The 17,661-nt window shown below is 56.2% G+C and overlaps 1 protein-coding gene across 1 annotated transcript in view; it reads left to right on the top strand.

Moving 5' to 3' along the window:
• Positions 1–17,661, top strand: part of GNG7 (G protein subunit gamma 7) — a 153,495-nt gene that overhangs the window by 114,004 nt on the left and 21,830 nt on the right. The window contains exon 3 of the mRNA XM_030760679.2: positions 5,183–5,219. The gene's annotated coding sequence lies outside the window, so the exon portion shown is untranslated. The remainder of the gene's footprint in view (positions 1–5,182; positions 5,220–17,661) is intronic.

Genomic DNA, 17,661 nt, shown 5'->3' with positions numbered 1-17,661 from the left:
GGGGCCGTCCTGGGTGCTGCGGGGTGTGGAGCAGCATCCCTGTCCCCATCCACTTGATGCCAGGAGCTCCCCAGAGTACCAACCACAGATGTCCCCAAGCACCGCCCAGTGTCCCCTGGGGGCAGAACTACCCTAGGAGAGACCCCTGCCCTAGTGACCCACTCCCCCAGCTACACACACACACACACACACACACACACACACACACACACGTGAAGACCTCCCCCGTGTCCTGCATGTAAAGCAGGGCCTTGCTAATGAAAAAGCACAGAGTCAGGGGTTCCGGAATTTTCCTCCCTCTGTCTCATGGGTGAGCCATGGAGCTGCATGTGTCTCCAGAAGCACCAGGGACCCTGCCAGCCGGGTCTGCAAAGCAGCCGTTAACACCTTTCTCAGGAGAAAGAAGGGAAATTCAACTTCTGACCCGTAATAAACACTCAGCGAGTGTGATGACCCCAGCCCAGCCCCATCCCCCCACCCAGGCTCCGCCCTCCAGGAAATGAGGATAAAATCAGAAGGGACCTAGTGAGCCAGGCCTCCTCAGCTGTACCCGTGTCAGCCCAGGACCCAAGGCCTTTCCGCTTGACCCAGGCCACTCAGCCCTTGATCCTGGAGCCACAGCTGCTACATCTAATAATTCGGGTTTCGTTCAGTTAAAAAATACTTTGGGGACTTCCCTGACGGTCCAGTGGTTAAGACTCCGTGCTTTCAGTGCAGGGGGCCCAGGTTCCATCCCTGGTCGGGGAACTAAGATCCCACCTGCCGTGTGATGCGGCCAGAAAATTTAAAAATAAAAAAATACCATTAAAGAAATATTTTATTGCTAAATAAAACCCCGCTAACCATCATCTGAGCCTTCAGCGAGTCATAATCTTTTTGCTGGTGGCAGGTCCTGTCCCCATGCTGTGGACGGGGCGGCCATGGCCATTTCTTAAAATAAGGTAAGAATGAAGTCTGCCGAATCGGTGGCCTCTTCCTCTCACGAACGGTTTCTCCATGGCGTCCAATACGGTTTGATGGCATTTTATCCGCAGAACTTCCTTCACAGGTGGAGTCAATGCCCTAAAACCCTTTGTCAACTAAGTCTATGTCCTATCCTCAGTCCTTTGTTGTCATTTCAACAGTCTCCCCAGCATCCTCACCAGGAGGAGATTCTTCCATCTCCAAACCCGCTTCTTTGGACTCAGCACACTCTTTATTCCTTGCGGGAACGTGTTGCCCCAAACCTGCAATTTGTAAAGAACGCAATATCCGTGAAGCGCGATAAAACGAGGTGTGCCCATGTATCACGTGTCATATCCGTCGGGTTATTTTTATCATCGTTGCCTTAGTTCGCACCTCCTGCAGTGCTAGGCACCGTCTTTGTCTTGTTTCATCCTCACCGTGACCCCGAGAGTGATGCCGTGGGTCCTCATGTTACAGACAGGGCATCAGGGTTCAGAGAGCCAGTGGGCCGACGTCCAGATCAACACCCCGAGCCAGGGCCAGAGCTCGCTTAAAATCCCCTCCCTGCACCTCAGCTGGGCCAGAAAGACCAACTCTTCACCCCCTCTGAGCAGATGCTGGCTGGCTGTCTTCTAGAACGTTCTAAAATCTTCTAGGAAGTTCTTCTCACCTAAACAGCTCATCCTGCAATCGGAATCTGTACCCTCTTTCCCATCCTCACGAGTGAAAGTCAGGACGGCCATGATCATGAAAATGATGATAATAAAATAAATCATTCCATCGGAATAGTGATTCACTGCAGGAGGAGGCCCTGGGATGCCTTCGGGGGTCTTGGAAATGTTCTACGTCTTGATGCAGGTCATGGTGACTCAGGTGCACACACTTTTTAAATGCATGGTCTGTATGTGAGCAAACTGTACACTCTTCTGTAGGCATGTCCTACTTTAATAAAAGAGTGTGGCAGGAACTCCCTGGTGGTCCAGTGGTTAGGACTCTGCGCTTTCAGTGCCAAGGGCCCGGGTTCAGTCCCTGGTCATGGAACTAAGATCCTGCAAGCTGTGCTGCGTGGCCAAAAAAAAAAAAAAAAAAGTGCGGGACAATAACAGGTGTCTGAATCCAAGAACCATAGCTTGGTGCCCATGCAGCATTAGTATCCTGGACGGGACCCCGGAACAGAACAGACATTGTTTGGCGGGGTGGAGTAATGGTGAAACCCACATAAAGCCTGGAGTTGAATTCAGAGTAAGGCGCCTGGGTCCATTTCTTCATTTTGATGAGATGCCGACCTTAAGAGGAGCTGGCTGAGGGCACGTGCAAACCCTCTGTGCTGTTTTTGTCACTTTTCTGTCCATCTAAAATCATTCCAAAATCAGTTAGAAGAATTTGTGACGGCATGGGAAAATAGTTGTTCCCCTCACAATGTGATAGATAGTAAGCAAATTAAGAAAAATTGTAAAGGCAGGTGATCAAATGGCACGTAGGACCTGAATTTGTAAAAATGGACAGGTATGTGTATGTGCCGTGAAAAATCCAGGTGGTGGGATTATGGATGATTTTTTGTTATTTCATGTGATTTCTAGATTTGGGAAAATGCAGTTGTGTTCCTTTCATGGTCATAAAGAAGAGAAAATATGTATAGAGTTGATTCTTGTCATTGGCAGCGGTTCTGGGCCATAAAGTCGCCGCAAACACTGAATTAGTGAACACCGCACCACCACTCCTGGGGACACACAGGGCCAGGATCTCATGAGCCTCCGTCACCCCATTGTCACGCCCGATTCCCACTCACACTCGTGTGATGTGCGTTTCTGTTTAAAGGCGCCTAGTCTGATGGCAGTTGTTGATTCATTCACGGCGGGGCTGTAACCCTGGCCTGAACAAAGCTCATCTAACACACGTACTGTCCCCATGAGTACGACACCGCCCTCCTGCACTTGGGACGCTGGCCGGCACTTCAACTCTACACTGGGGGGCCATTTTAGAGGCAGAATCAACCGCCAAAATCCCCAAAATGCCCAAAACATAGCCCTAAATGGTGAAAAGGACCCTGGTTACCACCCGGTTCCACTTCAGTTGGGAAGATGGTTGTGGGTGACTCGAATGTTTCACTGCTCTGCCTATGTCCTCTAATGACTGCACACACCCACCCCCAAGTATCAATCTGGGGGTTACAAATACAATCTAGCCAGTAGGTGAATTCCCAAGTACAGAATCCGAAGGTATCGAGGCTTGACCCTATAGAACACTTTCCGTGGCCCGTTCCCACGCAGGCCTGTTGGCATCCACACAGCAGGCGGGCCCAGCCCTCGCCGGGAGCATGGGCTGGTGCTGAGGTGCCGCCTTTGCGCCCCGACACCCCGGTGCCCCAGCACACTCAGCCCAGCAAAGGTGTGTCTCCCCCTCCAAGCCCCCGGGAGCCCAGTGTTGACCTTTAGCAGGAGCTGGGGTTCCCCCGCCTCAAGGGACCAGGGCAAGAGCGCCCCCTGCCAGATGCCTTACTCTGTGTCTGTGTGTCTCACCCAGCACTTCCTTAAGACAGGGGCCTCACCTGGGGGTGACTCTGCCTTCAGAGGACACTGAGCCCTGTCTGGGGACATCTGTGGCTATCAGGACTGGGGGGCTGCTGGCATCGAGGGGGTGGGGTCAGGGACACGGCTTCACACCCCACGGTGCCCAGGACGCCCCGATGTCAACAGTGCCGGGGGGCAGAAGCCCTGCTTTAGAGAAAGCTGCCCCAGGGACTTCCCTGGAGGTCCAGTGGTTAGGACTCCGAGCTTCCACTGCAGGGAGTGAAGGTTCGATCCCTCGTCAGGGAACTAAGATCCCGCGTGCCACGCGGTGTGGCCAAGAGAAATAGTGAAAGCTGCCCCAGCCATCTCCTTCCTGTGGCTGAGACTCGGCTGGGTCTTCCCCCACTGCCCCCCCCCGCCCCGCCCCGTGGTATCTGATGCCAGCCCCCTGGGGCCCAGGGCCAGTGAGAAAGGCTCGGTGGCCCTCGGCGCTGGCCCTGGAGTGGCAGCAGCAGCATGTCCCTTTGTGTAGGTGGAAAAAAACCCTGTAGGTTTGTGGAAGGAGCTAATGTTTGTGAAGGAAGAGGGGCCGGCTCTCCGAGACCGAAGGGGACCTGGAGGGAAACAGCCTCGCCCGAGGCAGGCCCCGCAGCTCAGGAAGCCTGGCCTGCACTGGGCAGGGGCTTCTCTTGACCTCCCCACAGCAAGCCCACAGTGGGATGGGCCCCAAGCAAGGGCCTGCCTAGAACTCGAGGGTGGTCTAGCTGCTGGCTTGTGAACTGTGGTCAGTGGCCCAGCAGCTGCCGGGGGTCCCCGCCCCCAGAGCACAGGCTGAGGCATCCTTATGGCCGAGCAGGACGTGTAGCCCCGCAGCAGAGGACAGGCCTCCGTAGCCACAAATGGGAGGCTGGTGCTGGCCGCCTGGAGGGGACGGGGTTACCGCTCACCTCTCCCTCCTGGCCTTGGTGGGTGCCTCCCCGGGCGCCGCAGTGTGGAGAGTGGGGTGGAGGCTGGCGTCCAGCCTCAGGGTCACCCTGACAGCTGGACGTGGCGGCCCCAGGGCCCCTCATTGCTGTGTGCATCAATCATCAGACAGAGACTGGACTCCGTCCAGGGTTCCGCTTGGAGCAGTGGGTCCCATCCCCTGGAAGGCCAGCGGCTCCAAAGTACCAGAGCCCACCCCGCCCCCGGGGTCCGATCACGGGGACTTCCATACTTTCCCGGTGACCTCCTGGCCCCAGGCGGCCAGCCTCAGATCCCTCGCCTTCCTGGCCCCGTATACCTGTCACCTCTTCCACCCGGGGTTAATTGCTTTGCCCCGAGATCGCTTTTTCCACCTCTCCCTTTTTGGCCCCGGCAAGTGGCTTCCATCAAAACCGAAAACCAGACGTGGAAAAACCCCAAGCGTGACACATCAAGGCTCGGTTCCATTTCAAGGCTTGGGGTCCCCGTGTCCTGAAATGGAATAATACAAGTTCCAGACAAAAACTCAACTCCCCCCTCCCCAGAGAAACACAGTTGTCTCTCCTGAATGGATCGGTTGTAAAGAATAAAGTGAAATCTCCAGAGGCACCCCCATTCCTTCTCTGGAGGACACGGCCGGTTCCAAACCAAATGCCACATTTTCGGTGACAGCCAAGTATCTCTCTGAGAAAAGCTGGAGCTAATTAGGTTAAAAATATTTAACCGTGATTTTTTTTTTTTTTCCTCTCTCTCTCTCTAAACAGGGTCAAACAGTGCTGCTTCTTGGAAAAACTGAAAAAGGTATGTAGCGTTTTCTCTTACTTCACGAGCTTGGAATCCCTTGTTTTTGAGCAAAGGAACAAACAAGCCAGAGTGTTTCGTGCGCACATGACACACTGGGAATTGTGTCACCGTGAAACGAGCTCCGGGCTCCCAGCCAGGAAACCCGAGTTCAAATCCCAGGTCCACCTCTGAGAGGCTCTGCCATGTCTGGGCGGGTTCCTTTCATCTCCCTGCAGAGGAAATAACACTCTGTGACTTCCCAAGCGTGGTGCCGGCCGTTGGCGAAGGGGGCTGTCCAGCAGGTTGGAAATGTGCGCCTTTCCAGGAAGTGGTCCATTTCGTGTAGATTACCTAATCCGCTGGCAACCTTGGTCCCCAGCACCCTCCTACAGCCCTTCCCACTTCCAGGAGCTCAGTGGTCACGCTTGGCTCTGGTCCTGGCTAAAGGCCAGGATCACCCCTCTTCTCAAAGGACCAGTTTCAGTTTCTCAGGCCGCCCTCTGGTTTCTCTGGTCTGTTTCATTTATCTCCGGCTCTGTCATTTCCTTCCTCCTGTGGGCTTTGGGTTTCGCTTGCCCTTCCTGTCCTCGTTCCTTCAGGTGTCAAGTCGGGTCGTGGATCTGGGACCTTCCCCGATGCGCCCTCTGCAGCTGTCACTCCCTGCCCCCAGCGCCCGCATCCCACAGGTTTCAGCAGGTCGCGTTCTCAGGCCAGGCGCTTTCCACCTTCTCCTCAGCCCCACTGCTCGTCTGAGCGCGTGTGGTTTAATTTCCACGGGTTCCGTGACCGCTCTGGGGAGGAAAGGGCATCGGGACACCTTTCTCGGTGGCTGGACGTTGTTGGGAGTATGGCTGAAATGGGATTCTCTTGGGACCCTTCGTGGGGCTCGCTGAGAACATGGAGGGAGGGCTGGTTTGAGGCGGGGGGCACTTCGCTCTGGACCCCCGGCTTCACTGCTTCGTCCCTGAGCCTCTCTGAACGCCTGCTTCATACAGCTGGAGGGGGGTGGGGTGTGAGGCCCGAGGACACGGGGCTTGATCGGCTGTGAGGTTTGGGGGTCCGGGGTGGAGGTGGCTAGAGCAGAGGCTGAGACAGAATCCCCTGAAGTCGCTCGCTGGGGCCGCCATCACAAAGTACCACCGACTGGGGGGCTTGCAACCGCAGAAACGCGTCCTCACGCGGTTCCGGAGGCCGGAAGTCCGAGATCCAGGTGCGGCAGACCCCCCCCCCCCACTACAGGCTCCGGGGAGGGTCCACCCTGTCTCTTCTGGCCTCTGGTGGTTTCCAGCATCCCTGGAGGCCTTGGCTTGTGGCTGCATCCTCCCAGCCGCTGCCTCCTCTTCACATGGCCTCCCCCGCGTGTGCGCATGTCCCATTCTCGTGTAGACACCAGTCACTGCGTTTAGGGCCCCACCCCACCCCAGTACAATCTCATCTTAACTAGTTACATCTGCAGTGACCCTATTTCCAAATGAGGCCCCAGGTATCAGGACTTAGGACTTGAATGTGTCTTTGGGGACACACTTTAGCCCACAGCCCTCCTGGCACTGTGTGCCCTTTGCAGCCAGGAGGTCCCAGAGGGTACCCAGTGCCCATGGCACTGGGATGGCAGCGCTCTGGGCCACAGAGAAGCCAGAGGGTGCTGGGGCTCCCTCCCCATCTCTGAGGGACTGTGTGCTCTCCCTCCCTCTAGGATCTTCCTTTGGGGCTTCCCCTCAAGGCCTCTGGTTTGGCCAGTGCCGCCCTGGGCCCCCCCACCCCCGGCAGCGGCCCCGGGAGGGGAGACAGGCTTTCATCTAGAGCCCCCACATGGCTCCGTGAGCAGAGCTAATGCCCCCCCCTTCAGCCCCGAGCCCCCGTGTCAGCCACGTCTGAGCAGGGTCAGAGTCTCCAGCAACCACCCCCGACAGCACCCTCAGCCCAGGCTTTCATGCTTCCAGGCACGGGGTGCTCACTCCCTGAGTCCCAAAGGGCTTTGAGCGGTGGCCGCTGATCGGGGTGGCGGCCCGGCTGAGTCCCTGGGACCCGGGTCCCTGCTGCAGCCCAGGGTGTGGCTTGGAGCGCTCATTTCACGTCCCATACCTGCGAGATGGGGATGAGAACTCCCAGGGGGCCTAAGGAGGACTGCAGACGCTGACGCAGGCCTGGCCCACGCAGGGCTCCTCGTTAACTGTAGTGCTCACACGTGGAGGCTCACCTCCCTCCTGCCTGCACTCCTCGGGCCATTTTGCCCCTGAGGATGCCACACCTCTCTGCTTTGTGCGGCCTGCAAGCGGCCCAGGCAGAGCCGGCCCAGGGTGAGGAAAGCCGGGCACCCGCCCTGAGCGCAGAACTTAAGGGGGCATTGAAAATGCAGTCATCGCTATGCTGTATCTTAACATAGCAATATGTCCTAAAAATCAAAATAAATGCCCCCCAAAAAATCCATGGTCAAGATTTTTAAAAATTTATTTTTTTGGCTGTGCCACACGGCTTGTGGGATCTTGGCTCCCCGACCAGGGATCGAACCCTCGCCCCCTGCAGTGGAAGCTCAGAGTCCTAACCACTGGACTGCCAGGGAACTCCGAAGATTAGAATTTCAATTAAAGAGGGGATTGCTGGGCTTCCCTGGTGGCGCAGTGGTTGAGAGTCCGCCTGCCGATGCCGGGGACATGGGTACGTGCCCCGGTCTGGGAAGATCCCACATGCCGCAGAGCGGCTGGGCCCGTGAGCCATGGCCGCTGAGCCTGCGCGTCCGGAGCCTGTGCTCCGCAACGGGAGAGGCCACAACAGTGAGAGGCCCGCGTACCATCAAAAAAATAATAATAATAAAGAGGGAATTGCTTTGCCCTAACCCCAGCCCCATCAGATCCTGTCCCTAATGAAAACCTTGACATGTGATTCATCATGGATATTTTGCATTCATTTTGACTTCTTAAAAAACATATTGCATGAAAGTATGTGATCACGGTGACCAACTTTTCGGTGCCCCTTAGATTCTGTGCCTGGGGCGGGCGCCTTGCCATCCTCACCCCAGCCCGGCTGGCGAGAACGGTGGTGACAAAGATGATGACTTGAAACGCAGGTACTCCCCAGTGGTCACCAGATACCCTCATCTTGGTCTTTTCACGCTCTCCATCAGTGGACCACAGGTCCGCAGCCCCTTTTCCTGATAGGGAGGCCAGTGCTCAGTTGCTTCTGGTCCCCGGGGACACACACACGTGTACAGGGATCACAGCAGAGCCACCCCCCGCCAGGCTCAGGTGTCAGGAGAGCGGCCGCGTGGCCTCGTGCTGCAGGGTTAGGCCCACACACTACAGCACCTGCCAGCGGGGAGGACACAAAGCTCCAGCCCATGACTTCGGCTGGCTCCACCCGGGCCCCGGCCCACTCCCAGGCACCTGGCCGGCCCACTGCTGACCGTCCCCTACCACTTCCTCATCCCCCGCTGCAGACCCCACTCGGCAGCCCGGCTGGTGTCTGTCAGGTGCCTCCTGTGAGCCAGACCCGGCTGCTTGGTCTCATTTTGTCCTGGTAGAAGCCTTGGGGAGCGGGTTTTCTCATCCCCATTTTATAGGTGAGGAAACTGAGGCTTAGCAGCAGAGAGACTCAGCAAGGCCCCAGGCTGGTGGACCATGGGGCCAGGGTTCCAGCTCCTTTCTCTCCACCCACAAGGCACCTGGCAGTCCGTATTAGTCAGGGTTCTCCAGAGAAACAGAACCAACAGGATGTGTGTACACAGAGAGTTATTTTAAGGAATTGATTATGGAGGTTGCAGGGTGGAGACCCAAGAGCCGACGCCAAAGGCAGTCACTGGAGAATTCCCTTCCGCTCAGGAGAGGCCCTCCACCTCCACATCCCCCGCAGTCTCATCCAGAAACACCCGCACAGAAGTATCCAAAAGAACAACTGGCCACAGACATATCTGGGCATCTCGTGGCCCAGCCAAATTGACACGTAAAATTAACCATCCCATAGTCTTTTTACTTTTTTTTTTTTTTTTTGCGGTATGCGGGCCTCTCACCGCTGTGGCCTCTGCCGTTGCGGAGCACAGGCTCCGGATGCGCAGGCCCAGCGGCCATGGCTCACGGGCCCAGCCGCTCCGCGGCATGTGGGATCTTCCCGGACCGGGGCACGAACCCGTGTCCCCTGCATTGACAGGCAGACTCTCAACCACTGCGCCACCAGGGAAGCCCCTTTTTACTTTTTTTTTATAGACCACGTTCTATTTTTTATTTTATTTACTTAAATATTTATTTATTGGCTGCATCGGGTCTTAGTTGCGGCACTCAGGATCTTTCGTTGTGGCTCACAGGCTTCAATCTAATTGTGGCGAGTGGGCTCGGTAGTTGTGGCATGCAGGCTTAGTTGCCCCGCGACATGTGGGATCTTAGTTCCCTGACCAGGGATTGAACCAGTGTCCCCTGCATTGGAAGACGCTTTTTTTTTTTTAATTTCATTTATTTATTTTTGGCTGCGTTGGGTCTTCATTGCAGCGTGAGGGCTTTTCTCTAGTTGCGGCCAGCGGGCTTCTCTTGTTGCAGAGCATGGGCTCTAGGCATGCAGGCTTCAGTAGCTGTGGCTCACAGGCTCAGTAGTCGTGGCTCACGGGCTCTAACGCGCAGGCTCAGTAGTTGTGGCGCACGGGCTTAGTTGCTCCGCGGCATGTAGGATCTTCCCGGACCAGGGCTCAAACCCGTGTCCCCTGCATCGGCAGGCGGATTCTTAACCACTGCGCCACCAGGGAAGCCCTGAAGACGGATTCTTAACCACTGGACCACCAAGGAAGTCCCAGTCTTTTTTCTTTTTTAAATTTGTTAATGACAAAGTCACAACTTGGCACCAGGTCTATTGACCGCAAGCCCAAGTTCCCTCCCACCCATCCACCCACCAGGTTTGTATTGGTGATGTGTTCTGAGGAAATGGAATTCTGCTTATTTGAATTCTTTAATTCAAAGATAAACTCAGCACAGTTCATCTCTTTTCCAATTATTGGGTTTGGGAGAATTTGAGCAGTGGTGATTTTGCCAACTTTTCTCTTAGAAACAAAAAGATGGGACTTCCCTGGTGGCGCAGTGGTTAAGAATCCGCCTGCCAATGCAGGGGACGCGGGTTCGAGCCCTGGTCCCAGAAGATCCCACATGCCGCAGAGCAACTAAGCCCGTGCGCTACAACTACTGAGCCCACGTGCCTCAACTACTGAAGCCTGCGTGCCTAGATCCCGTGCTCCACAACAAGAGAAGCCACCGCAATGAGAAGCCCTCACACCTCAACGAAGAGTAGCCCCCGCTCGCTGCAAGTAGAGAAAGCCTGCGTGTAGCCAAAAAATAAATAATTAAATAAACAAATTTAGTTTAAAAAAAAAAAAAAAAGATGTCATTTGACCAGTTTCCTGCTGAACAGAGACTAGAATTATCAGAATTTTCTTGGTCGTATAATGCAATGAAAAAATGGTAAAGAAGTCTCCAAACATACCTGGGCATCCTATGGCCCAGCCAAGCTGACATGTAAAATTAACCGTCACATACTGTCCCAGGCTGCATGGCCCCTTGCCCACCTGGATAGGACCCCTCAGAGCCCTTGGGGGCCATCACCACTTTCCCTGAGAGTCAGGATGGGGCCAGCGGTGGGAGTTCAGTGAAAAGCTACAAGCTCAGATATTTGTACAGAAATGTGCACAGCAGCACGATTCACAGCAGCCGAAGGTGGACACACTGTCCGTCAGTAGATGATGGATACACCCACCGTGTCCCTCCACACACGGGAGCATCACTCAGCCACGAAAAGGGGGGGCGTGCAGCCCTGGCACTCACTGCAACGTGGACGGCCCCTGAGAACACGATGCTCAGTGAGAGAAGCCAGACACAGGATACACAGTGTGTGATTCCATTGATTGGAAATGTCCAGAACAGGCAGATCCGCAGAGACAGAGAGTTGGTGGTTAGTGGTTGTCAGGGGCTGGGGAGGGGGTGGGAGTAACTGCTGATGGGGATGGGGCTTCTTTTTGGGGTCATGGAATGTTCTGGAATCAGAAAGAGGTGATGGTTGCACAGTAATGTGAATGCATTAAATGCCACTGAATTGTACACTTAAAAATGATTAAAATAGCAAATGTTATGTCACATATATATATTTTTACAGTCTTTAAATTTTAATAATGTAATATACCAAAAAACCATTGAGTGAGTGAACACTTTCAATGGTGAACTGTTTGTTTTCTGACTTTCTGTCTCAGCAAAGCTGTCAACAGGGAAAAGAGGAGGAAGCACAGAGCATGCTGAGGGGTCGGGGGTGGACTGTGAGAGCTGTTGAATCACAGTGATTTGTTTTCTTTCCCGTGTTCCCAGCATCTCGTGGCTACGCCGGGGTAATGGGGACAGACGTTGGGAAATGTTCCGCAGGGCAGGCGTGAGCGGTGAAACACAGGAACAGAATTCTAGTCCTGCCAGGCTCGGTCCCTGCAGGTGCTTGGCATGACAGAGCCCCCATCCCTGCCGTGCCTGGTGCGGTACCCATCTGGGTGCAAGTGAGACCCGCCGGGCACATCTGCAGGGAGTGCTGGCGGGACAGACAGCAAGGGAGGAGGCAGGGCTGTGATTTCCCAGGTGGGAAATCCTGGACTTTTGCAGCAGGGTTCCAGGTGATTTGTTTTAAAAGGCGGCAAGGAGTGATGAACGGTTTTCTTTCAACATGGCTCTTTGGCTTGGAATTGATGGATCAGCAAACTTCTCTCTTCACTGGTGTGGTTCCTTCCCCGCCACAACCTTGGGAGTCACAGTTGGCCACGGCCTGGGGCTGGCTTCTCAAAGCAGGACACACAGCGGTACCTTCCTAGGGCAGTCATTTTAGTCAAAGGCTTTGGGGTCAGGAGGGAGACGTTATTATTTTTTTTATGTTAGTTTTGTATTTTCTATTTGTATCATTTTTACAGTCACATAGATTAATTTAGGAGTGGCAGGCCCAACTGACATGACATCGTAGGAAAAAATGAGGGAATGTCGACAGGCCACATCAGGCCACATCCCCTTCCATCTCCTCCGGACCTGGGTCCTCTCTGCAGGTTGTGCTTCTCTGCTGTATTAGTTAGCGATGCTGCATGACAAATACCCCCAAGCTCCACCCACTTATCACTCACGGTGAGTCAGGGGTCCAGGCACAGCCTAACGGGGTCCTCTGCTCAGGGTCCCACCAGGCCACCATCCAGGTGCCAACTTCTTACCCAGAGGCTTGACTGGGGGAGAATCTGCTCCAGGGTCCCTCGGGGTGTTGGCAGAATTTGTGGTGCCTGCAGCTGCAGGACTGTCGGCAGCTCCTAGGGGTCACCCACCGCTCCTGGCCACATGCACTTTTTTTTTTTTAAGATTTATTTTTATTTATTTATTTGGCTGTGCCAGCTCTTAGTTGCAGCATGTGGGATCCTCGTTGCGGCATGCAGGACCCTTTAGTTGCAGCATGTGGACTCCCACTTGCGGCATTCAGGATCTAGTTCCCCGACCAGGGATTGAACCTGGGCCCCTGGCCTTGGGAGGGCAGAGTCTTACCCGCTGGACCACCAGGGAAGTCCCCACGTGCACTTCTTTTTTCTTTTTAAATAGATTTATTTATTTTTGGCTGCGTTGGGTCCTCATTGCTGCGCGCGGGCTTTCTCTAGTTGCGGCGAGTGGGGGCTACACTTCGCTGCGGTGCGTGGGCCTCTCACTGCGGTGCCTTCTCCTGTTGCGGAACACAGGCTCTGGGGGCACAGGCTTCAGTAGTTGTGGCACGCGGTCTCAGTAGTTGTGGCTTGCGGGCTCTAGAGCACAGGCTCAGTAGTTGTGGCGCTCGCGCCTAGTTGCTCCACAGCATGTGGGATCTTCCCAGACCAGTGCTTGAACCCGTGTCCCCTGCCTTGGCAGGCAGATTCCCAACCACTGAGCCACCAGGGAAGCCCCCCACGTGCACTTCTTAAACACAGTCGCCTGCCTCATCAGGCCAGCAAGGAGGGTCTCTAGGGGCGAGGGCAGAAGTCCGAGCAGCTCTGCCTGGCCTTCTCTGAGAACACACCCACCGGCTGCCCTGTACCAGTCCCTGAGGATCCCATGAGGTTACGTCCATGCCTTCTGTGCACCTTCTCCACTTCCTGTGTGCAGTGCGGCCCGAGGCACCTCTCCCAAGTCCTGCAGAGACCCTGAGAGCTGGGCACCCAGCCCCAAGGCAGCCACGGTTCCCCTTTCCAGCGAGAGCCGCAGGAGACCTCAGTGCTTCCTGGGCAGCCCTGCACTTGGCCGCATTTCTGCACTAACGAGAAAAGGCGTCATGGAATTTGGACAGGCGAGAAACGGGATGTCAATGTGAACAGAACCAGACACTTCATCTCATTGTTAGAAATTCCACGCAGGTCATCGAAACCTCGTCTTGGGGCAGAGACCGCCGGGAAGCTGAGATTAACTCCCTCCCGCCAGGCGCATTCTACAGACCCAGTGCTGGTCCCTGCACCCCTGCTGCCTCCTGTGGATACCTGGGCCCCGAGATCCCTCCTTCCCTCCCTCCCGCTCACTGGGGCTCCTTGGACGCTGGGCTGTCAGTGGGGTAGCTGTGATTGGCCCTCTCTGGAAGGTTCTGCGGTGCTCCCCAGCCGTGTCCCCAGATGAGGACACAGCCCAGCAACACCTCCGTTGGGGTCGAAATTTGCATCCCAGACCAAGACTGCTGCTTCTCTGCCCGCCCCCCCCCCCCGCTGCTGTGTTTGAAGGTCAAGCTTCCAGCCAAGACACACAAGGGTCAGCACCCGAGTAGGGGGTTCCGTCCAGATGTCCTAATGCTTTGTTTTAGTGCCAGGCAGCCTGAGCTTTGACCCCATGCCCCTGTGTCCGCACCTCGTGGGCACCTGGGTCCCCTCGGGAGTTCGGACACTGAGGATGCATGGCCGGGCCCAGAGGAGGTGCCCGGGAGCCACGTTGGTGGCCTCAGCCCACCTGGGCTTCTCAAGTGAACCCAGTGGGACCAAAATAATGTATATATTTCACAGGAAAGAGGCTCCCAGGCTGGCACACTCCTAGGCCATTCGTAAAGGGGTCTCCCCCTGACCCCCAATCCACCCAGCACTGCTGCCATAGCCCAGCCGCTCTCCGTGGGGGGCCGTCCTGGCCGCTGCGGGGTGTGGAGCAGCATCCCTGACCCCACCCACTCGATGCCAGGAACCCCCCAGAGGGAAGACCAGAGATGTCTCTAGACATCCCCAGTGTCCCCTGGGGGCAGGAGCACCCCGGTGAGACCCCTTGTTCTAGAGTCTGGCGCCTCACACAGGCACATCTCTGAAACCGTTCAAGTAATCTCACCCTTGGCCCTTTTTTTTTTTTTTTTAAACATGAAAAATGTCCCTAACTACAGCTAGCCCTTAGGGAGAGCCTCTGGGTCTGTTTGGTTCCGGCACTTTCTAACCACATCAGAGGTGGAGTAACCTGCTCAGTAACCACTGGTCATTCTGATGCTGGGGTGTTGAGGCTTCAGTGCCCTGGGTGTTGGCCGTCAACCCAGAACCCAGAGCAAAGAGCTGGAGGCCATGACCCAGGCCCAAGGTCCGTCCGCAGCAGCACGTGTGCCCCGGGCAGGCCATCCCTACTCTGCAGGGTGGGCCGTCCTGGGCACATGCCCGCGAGTGGCATCCACTACGGACTTCAGGTGCGGCCAGTGCTCTGCCCCTGGCAGCCTGATCCTGGGGGCCTGTCCTGGGAGAGAGATTGGCCCTGGGGAGAGAGTGAGTTCCTGGAAGGATCCTCCTTGGTAAATGCCCTGCACTGCAGCCACCAGTCCCTTCCATCCAGATGGCCCTTTGGTGCCCAGCTTCAGCCACGGACCCCAAAGATGTCCCTGTCCTGTGGATGTGTCACTTCACATGGCAGAGGGGACTTTGCAGGCAGGGTTAAGTTAAGGTCCCTGAGACAGGGATGACCCTGGATTCCCTGGTGGGCCTAGCATCATCCCAGGGTCCTTGTAAGAGGGAGGCGGGAGGGTCAGAGGCAGAGAGAGACGGGAGATGCTGCACTGCTGGCTGTGAGGATGCAGGAGGGTCCGCGAGCCAGGGATGTGGCACCTCTAGAAGCTGGAAAAGGCGGGAACCGATGCTGCCCTGGAGCCTCTGGTAGGAACCAGCCCTGCCCACGTGTAGATTTTGATCCAGAGGACCTAGTCAGACTTCTGACCTCCAGAACCGTGAGATAATCAATGTGTATGTTTTTAAGCCACCAAATTTGTGGCAATTTGTGACAGCAGCCACAGGAAATGCAATGCCAAGGAATGTCCAGGGAGCTGTGTATACCCCAAGAAGGGGTTCTGGTGCAGCCTTGTGCGCGGACAGCAGACCAGGGGCTTCTCAGAGAGGGTGACACTTCATGGGATTTTGCAGAATGTGTAGGAGTTTGTCCAGGCTCAGGTGGGAAGGCCTGGACCTGCCCTCCCCTCTCTCCCAGCCTCCTGCCCTTTGGCTCCAAGCTGCACCCTCACGGGGCCAGGGTGATGGCATTTCCTCAGTGCCGGGAAGCCGAGAATGGGGGTGACACCCTCCACGGGCGCTTGGCGTGCTGGCCCAGCCCAGTGCCTGGCTTGCACACCCTCACATGACTGCAGTCATCCTCCGGGTGCACAGAGAGGGCCCTTTCTTCTGCTCCCGCATTAGCCACACCGTCACCCTCTGTCATTGTCCGCCCACCTCCCGGCTCGGGCCGAGGGCGGCCGTTTGCCCTGCAGCTCTGTTTTTCCCTCGCTTGTGGGCACCTCATTCATTCCCCTTTTTCTAGCCTTTTCTAAATATAGCTGCCAAGGGACCCGATTTAGCCTGTGCATAAAAGGACCGGCTGACAGGGAGTCACAAGACGCTGGTCTTGGAGTGGGGTGCAGGGCAAGCCTCCTGCTGGGAAGCGTCTGCCTGGCAAAGACCCAGCTGGTCTTTTGCGGTCCCCACGTCCCACCAAAGGTCATGATGCCCAAGGTCACAGAAGCCATCACGTGGCCAGCCCTCCCCACGCCAGGCCAGGGTGACCTCGACCCTGGAGAATCTCGGGCCCAGCAGGGAGGCCCGGATCCCAGAGCCCAGAGCCAGCCCTGGCTTGGGGCGGGGGGGGGGCGGGGATGCCTGCTCGGCTCCTGGTTGTTGGGGGGTTCAAAGAGGTTTTGTCTCCTCACTCGTAGTAAAGTCCAAATGCCAGTGTGGCACCCGTGGCCCTCCGCAGGTCCCCTCTGTCTGTGACCCCTCTTGGAGCCAGGGGCGAGGCCAGGAGGCCTCCGCATCCCGGATGCTGGGGACACCGCGAGGCACCTGCCCCTCCCTCTGACTTTCTAATGGCGTGTGCACGTTTCTGTAGGGTCTAGGGCAGGTCTCTCCACCTCGGCACTGCTGACGTCGGAGCTGGGTCATTCTCTGGGGGGTGCGGCGTCCCTGGCACAGTGGGGTGTGGAGCAGCCTCCCTGGTCCCACCCACTCAATACCAGGAGTCCCCCAGTCGTGACAACCACAGATGCCCTAGACATCGCCCCTGATGGAGACCCCCTGTTCCAGGGGCTTCCATGCCATGGACTGTGACGCAAGGGTATCCCCTGGAGGCGTGCAGGTCCGAGGCCTCATGCACACAGTAGGTGTGTAAGAAATGCACGTGGGCACAGCCCTCGGTCAGCCAGCTCCCCGGGCCCTGCAGGAGGGCAGCTTGTTCAGCGAAGCCCAGAGACTGTTCTCCCAAACTTCATCCCTTTCTGTTTTGCTTTGGGATTGTTTTTCCTCTTTCAGCACAGCAGCCCGCCTCCTTTTCTTCTGAACACCATGTACTGGGGGGCGGTTATCCCCGGGGTGGGGGAGAGCCTGCTTTCTCACCTGCGTCTCATTTGTACTCCTGTCGAATCTGGCTGGAGGTTTGTGTTTTGGGGCGGGGGGTTGTTTTGTTAGCTTCATGTTTAATGGCAGGTGGGGATGGGGGTCAGACTGCCGGGCCCTGGGAGGAAAGAATTCAGAAGCTTGGTGAGCTGTAAAGCTACCGGTTCTGGAAGTTTTAAAGTAAAATGAAGGCTGTTTCTGTTCTCTCTGAGGACAAGGAATTACTGCCCTCCGCCTGCCTCCCCTCTCTTCCCCTCCCCTCCCGAGAGCAGAGCTCTGTGGGCTGGGGACGAGGCCAGGGACGCAGGCTCCCACTGCCAGCTGCCCCCCTCCCTCTGCAAGGCCACCTTCTTGGGGCTCTGACTCACCCAGCTCGCCGGCCACACAAGCCCCATCCGCCTGGATGAGGAGGCTATAGAGGAGGGTTTCAGAACCGCCTGGAAGCAGCAGGCTTTCTCTGAGCTCAGATTCACTGAGACCAACTTCCTGTGCCGTCAGGAGATGAAATGCATGTGGCACTCATGTCCCAGGGAGCAGGAACCACGGGGAGCAGGTTGGCCGCTAATGGAGAAGCTGCCAGAAACTCCTCTGGCTTTAATGCTTTACCTGTGTCTCAGGGCTGTTAACAAAGAGAATGAG

This window comes from Delphinapterus leucas, unplaced genomic scaffold (genome assembly GCF_059928025.1).
Source record: "Delphinapterus leucas isolate spDelLeu-1000000601 "Yukka" unplaced genomic scaffold, BTC_Dleu_Yukka2 spDelLeu_asBTCV2_sq25, whole genome shotgun sequence".
In the NCBI taxonomy this organism is placed as follows: Eukaryota; Metazoa; Chordata; class Mammalia; order Artiodactyla; family Monodontidae; genus Delphinapterus; species Delphinapterus leucas.
Note: the sequence above shows the minus strand (reverse complement) of the source record. Positions and strands in the feature narration are given on the sequence as shown.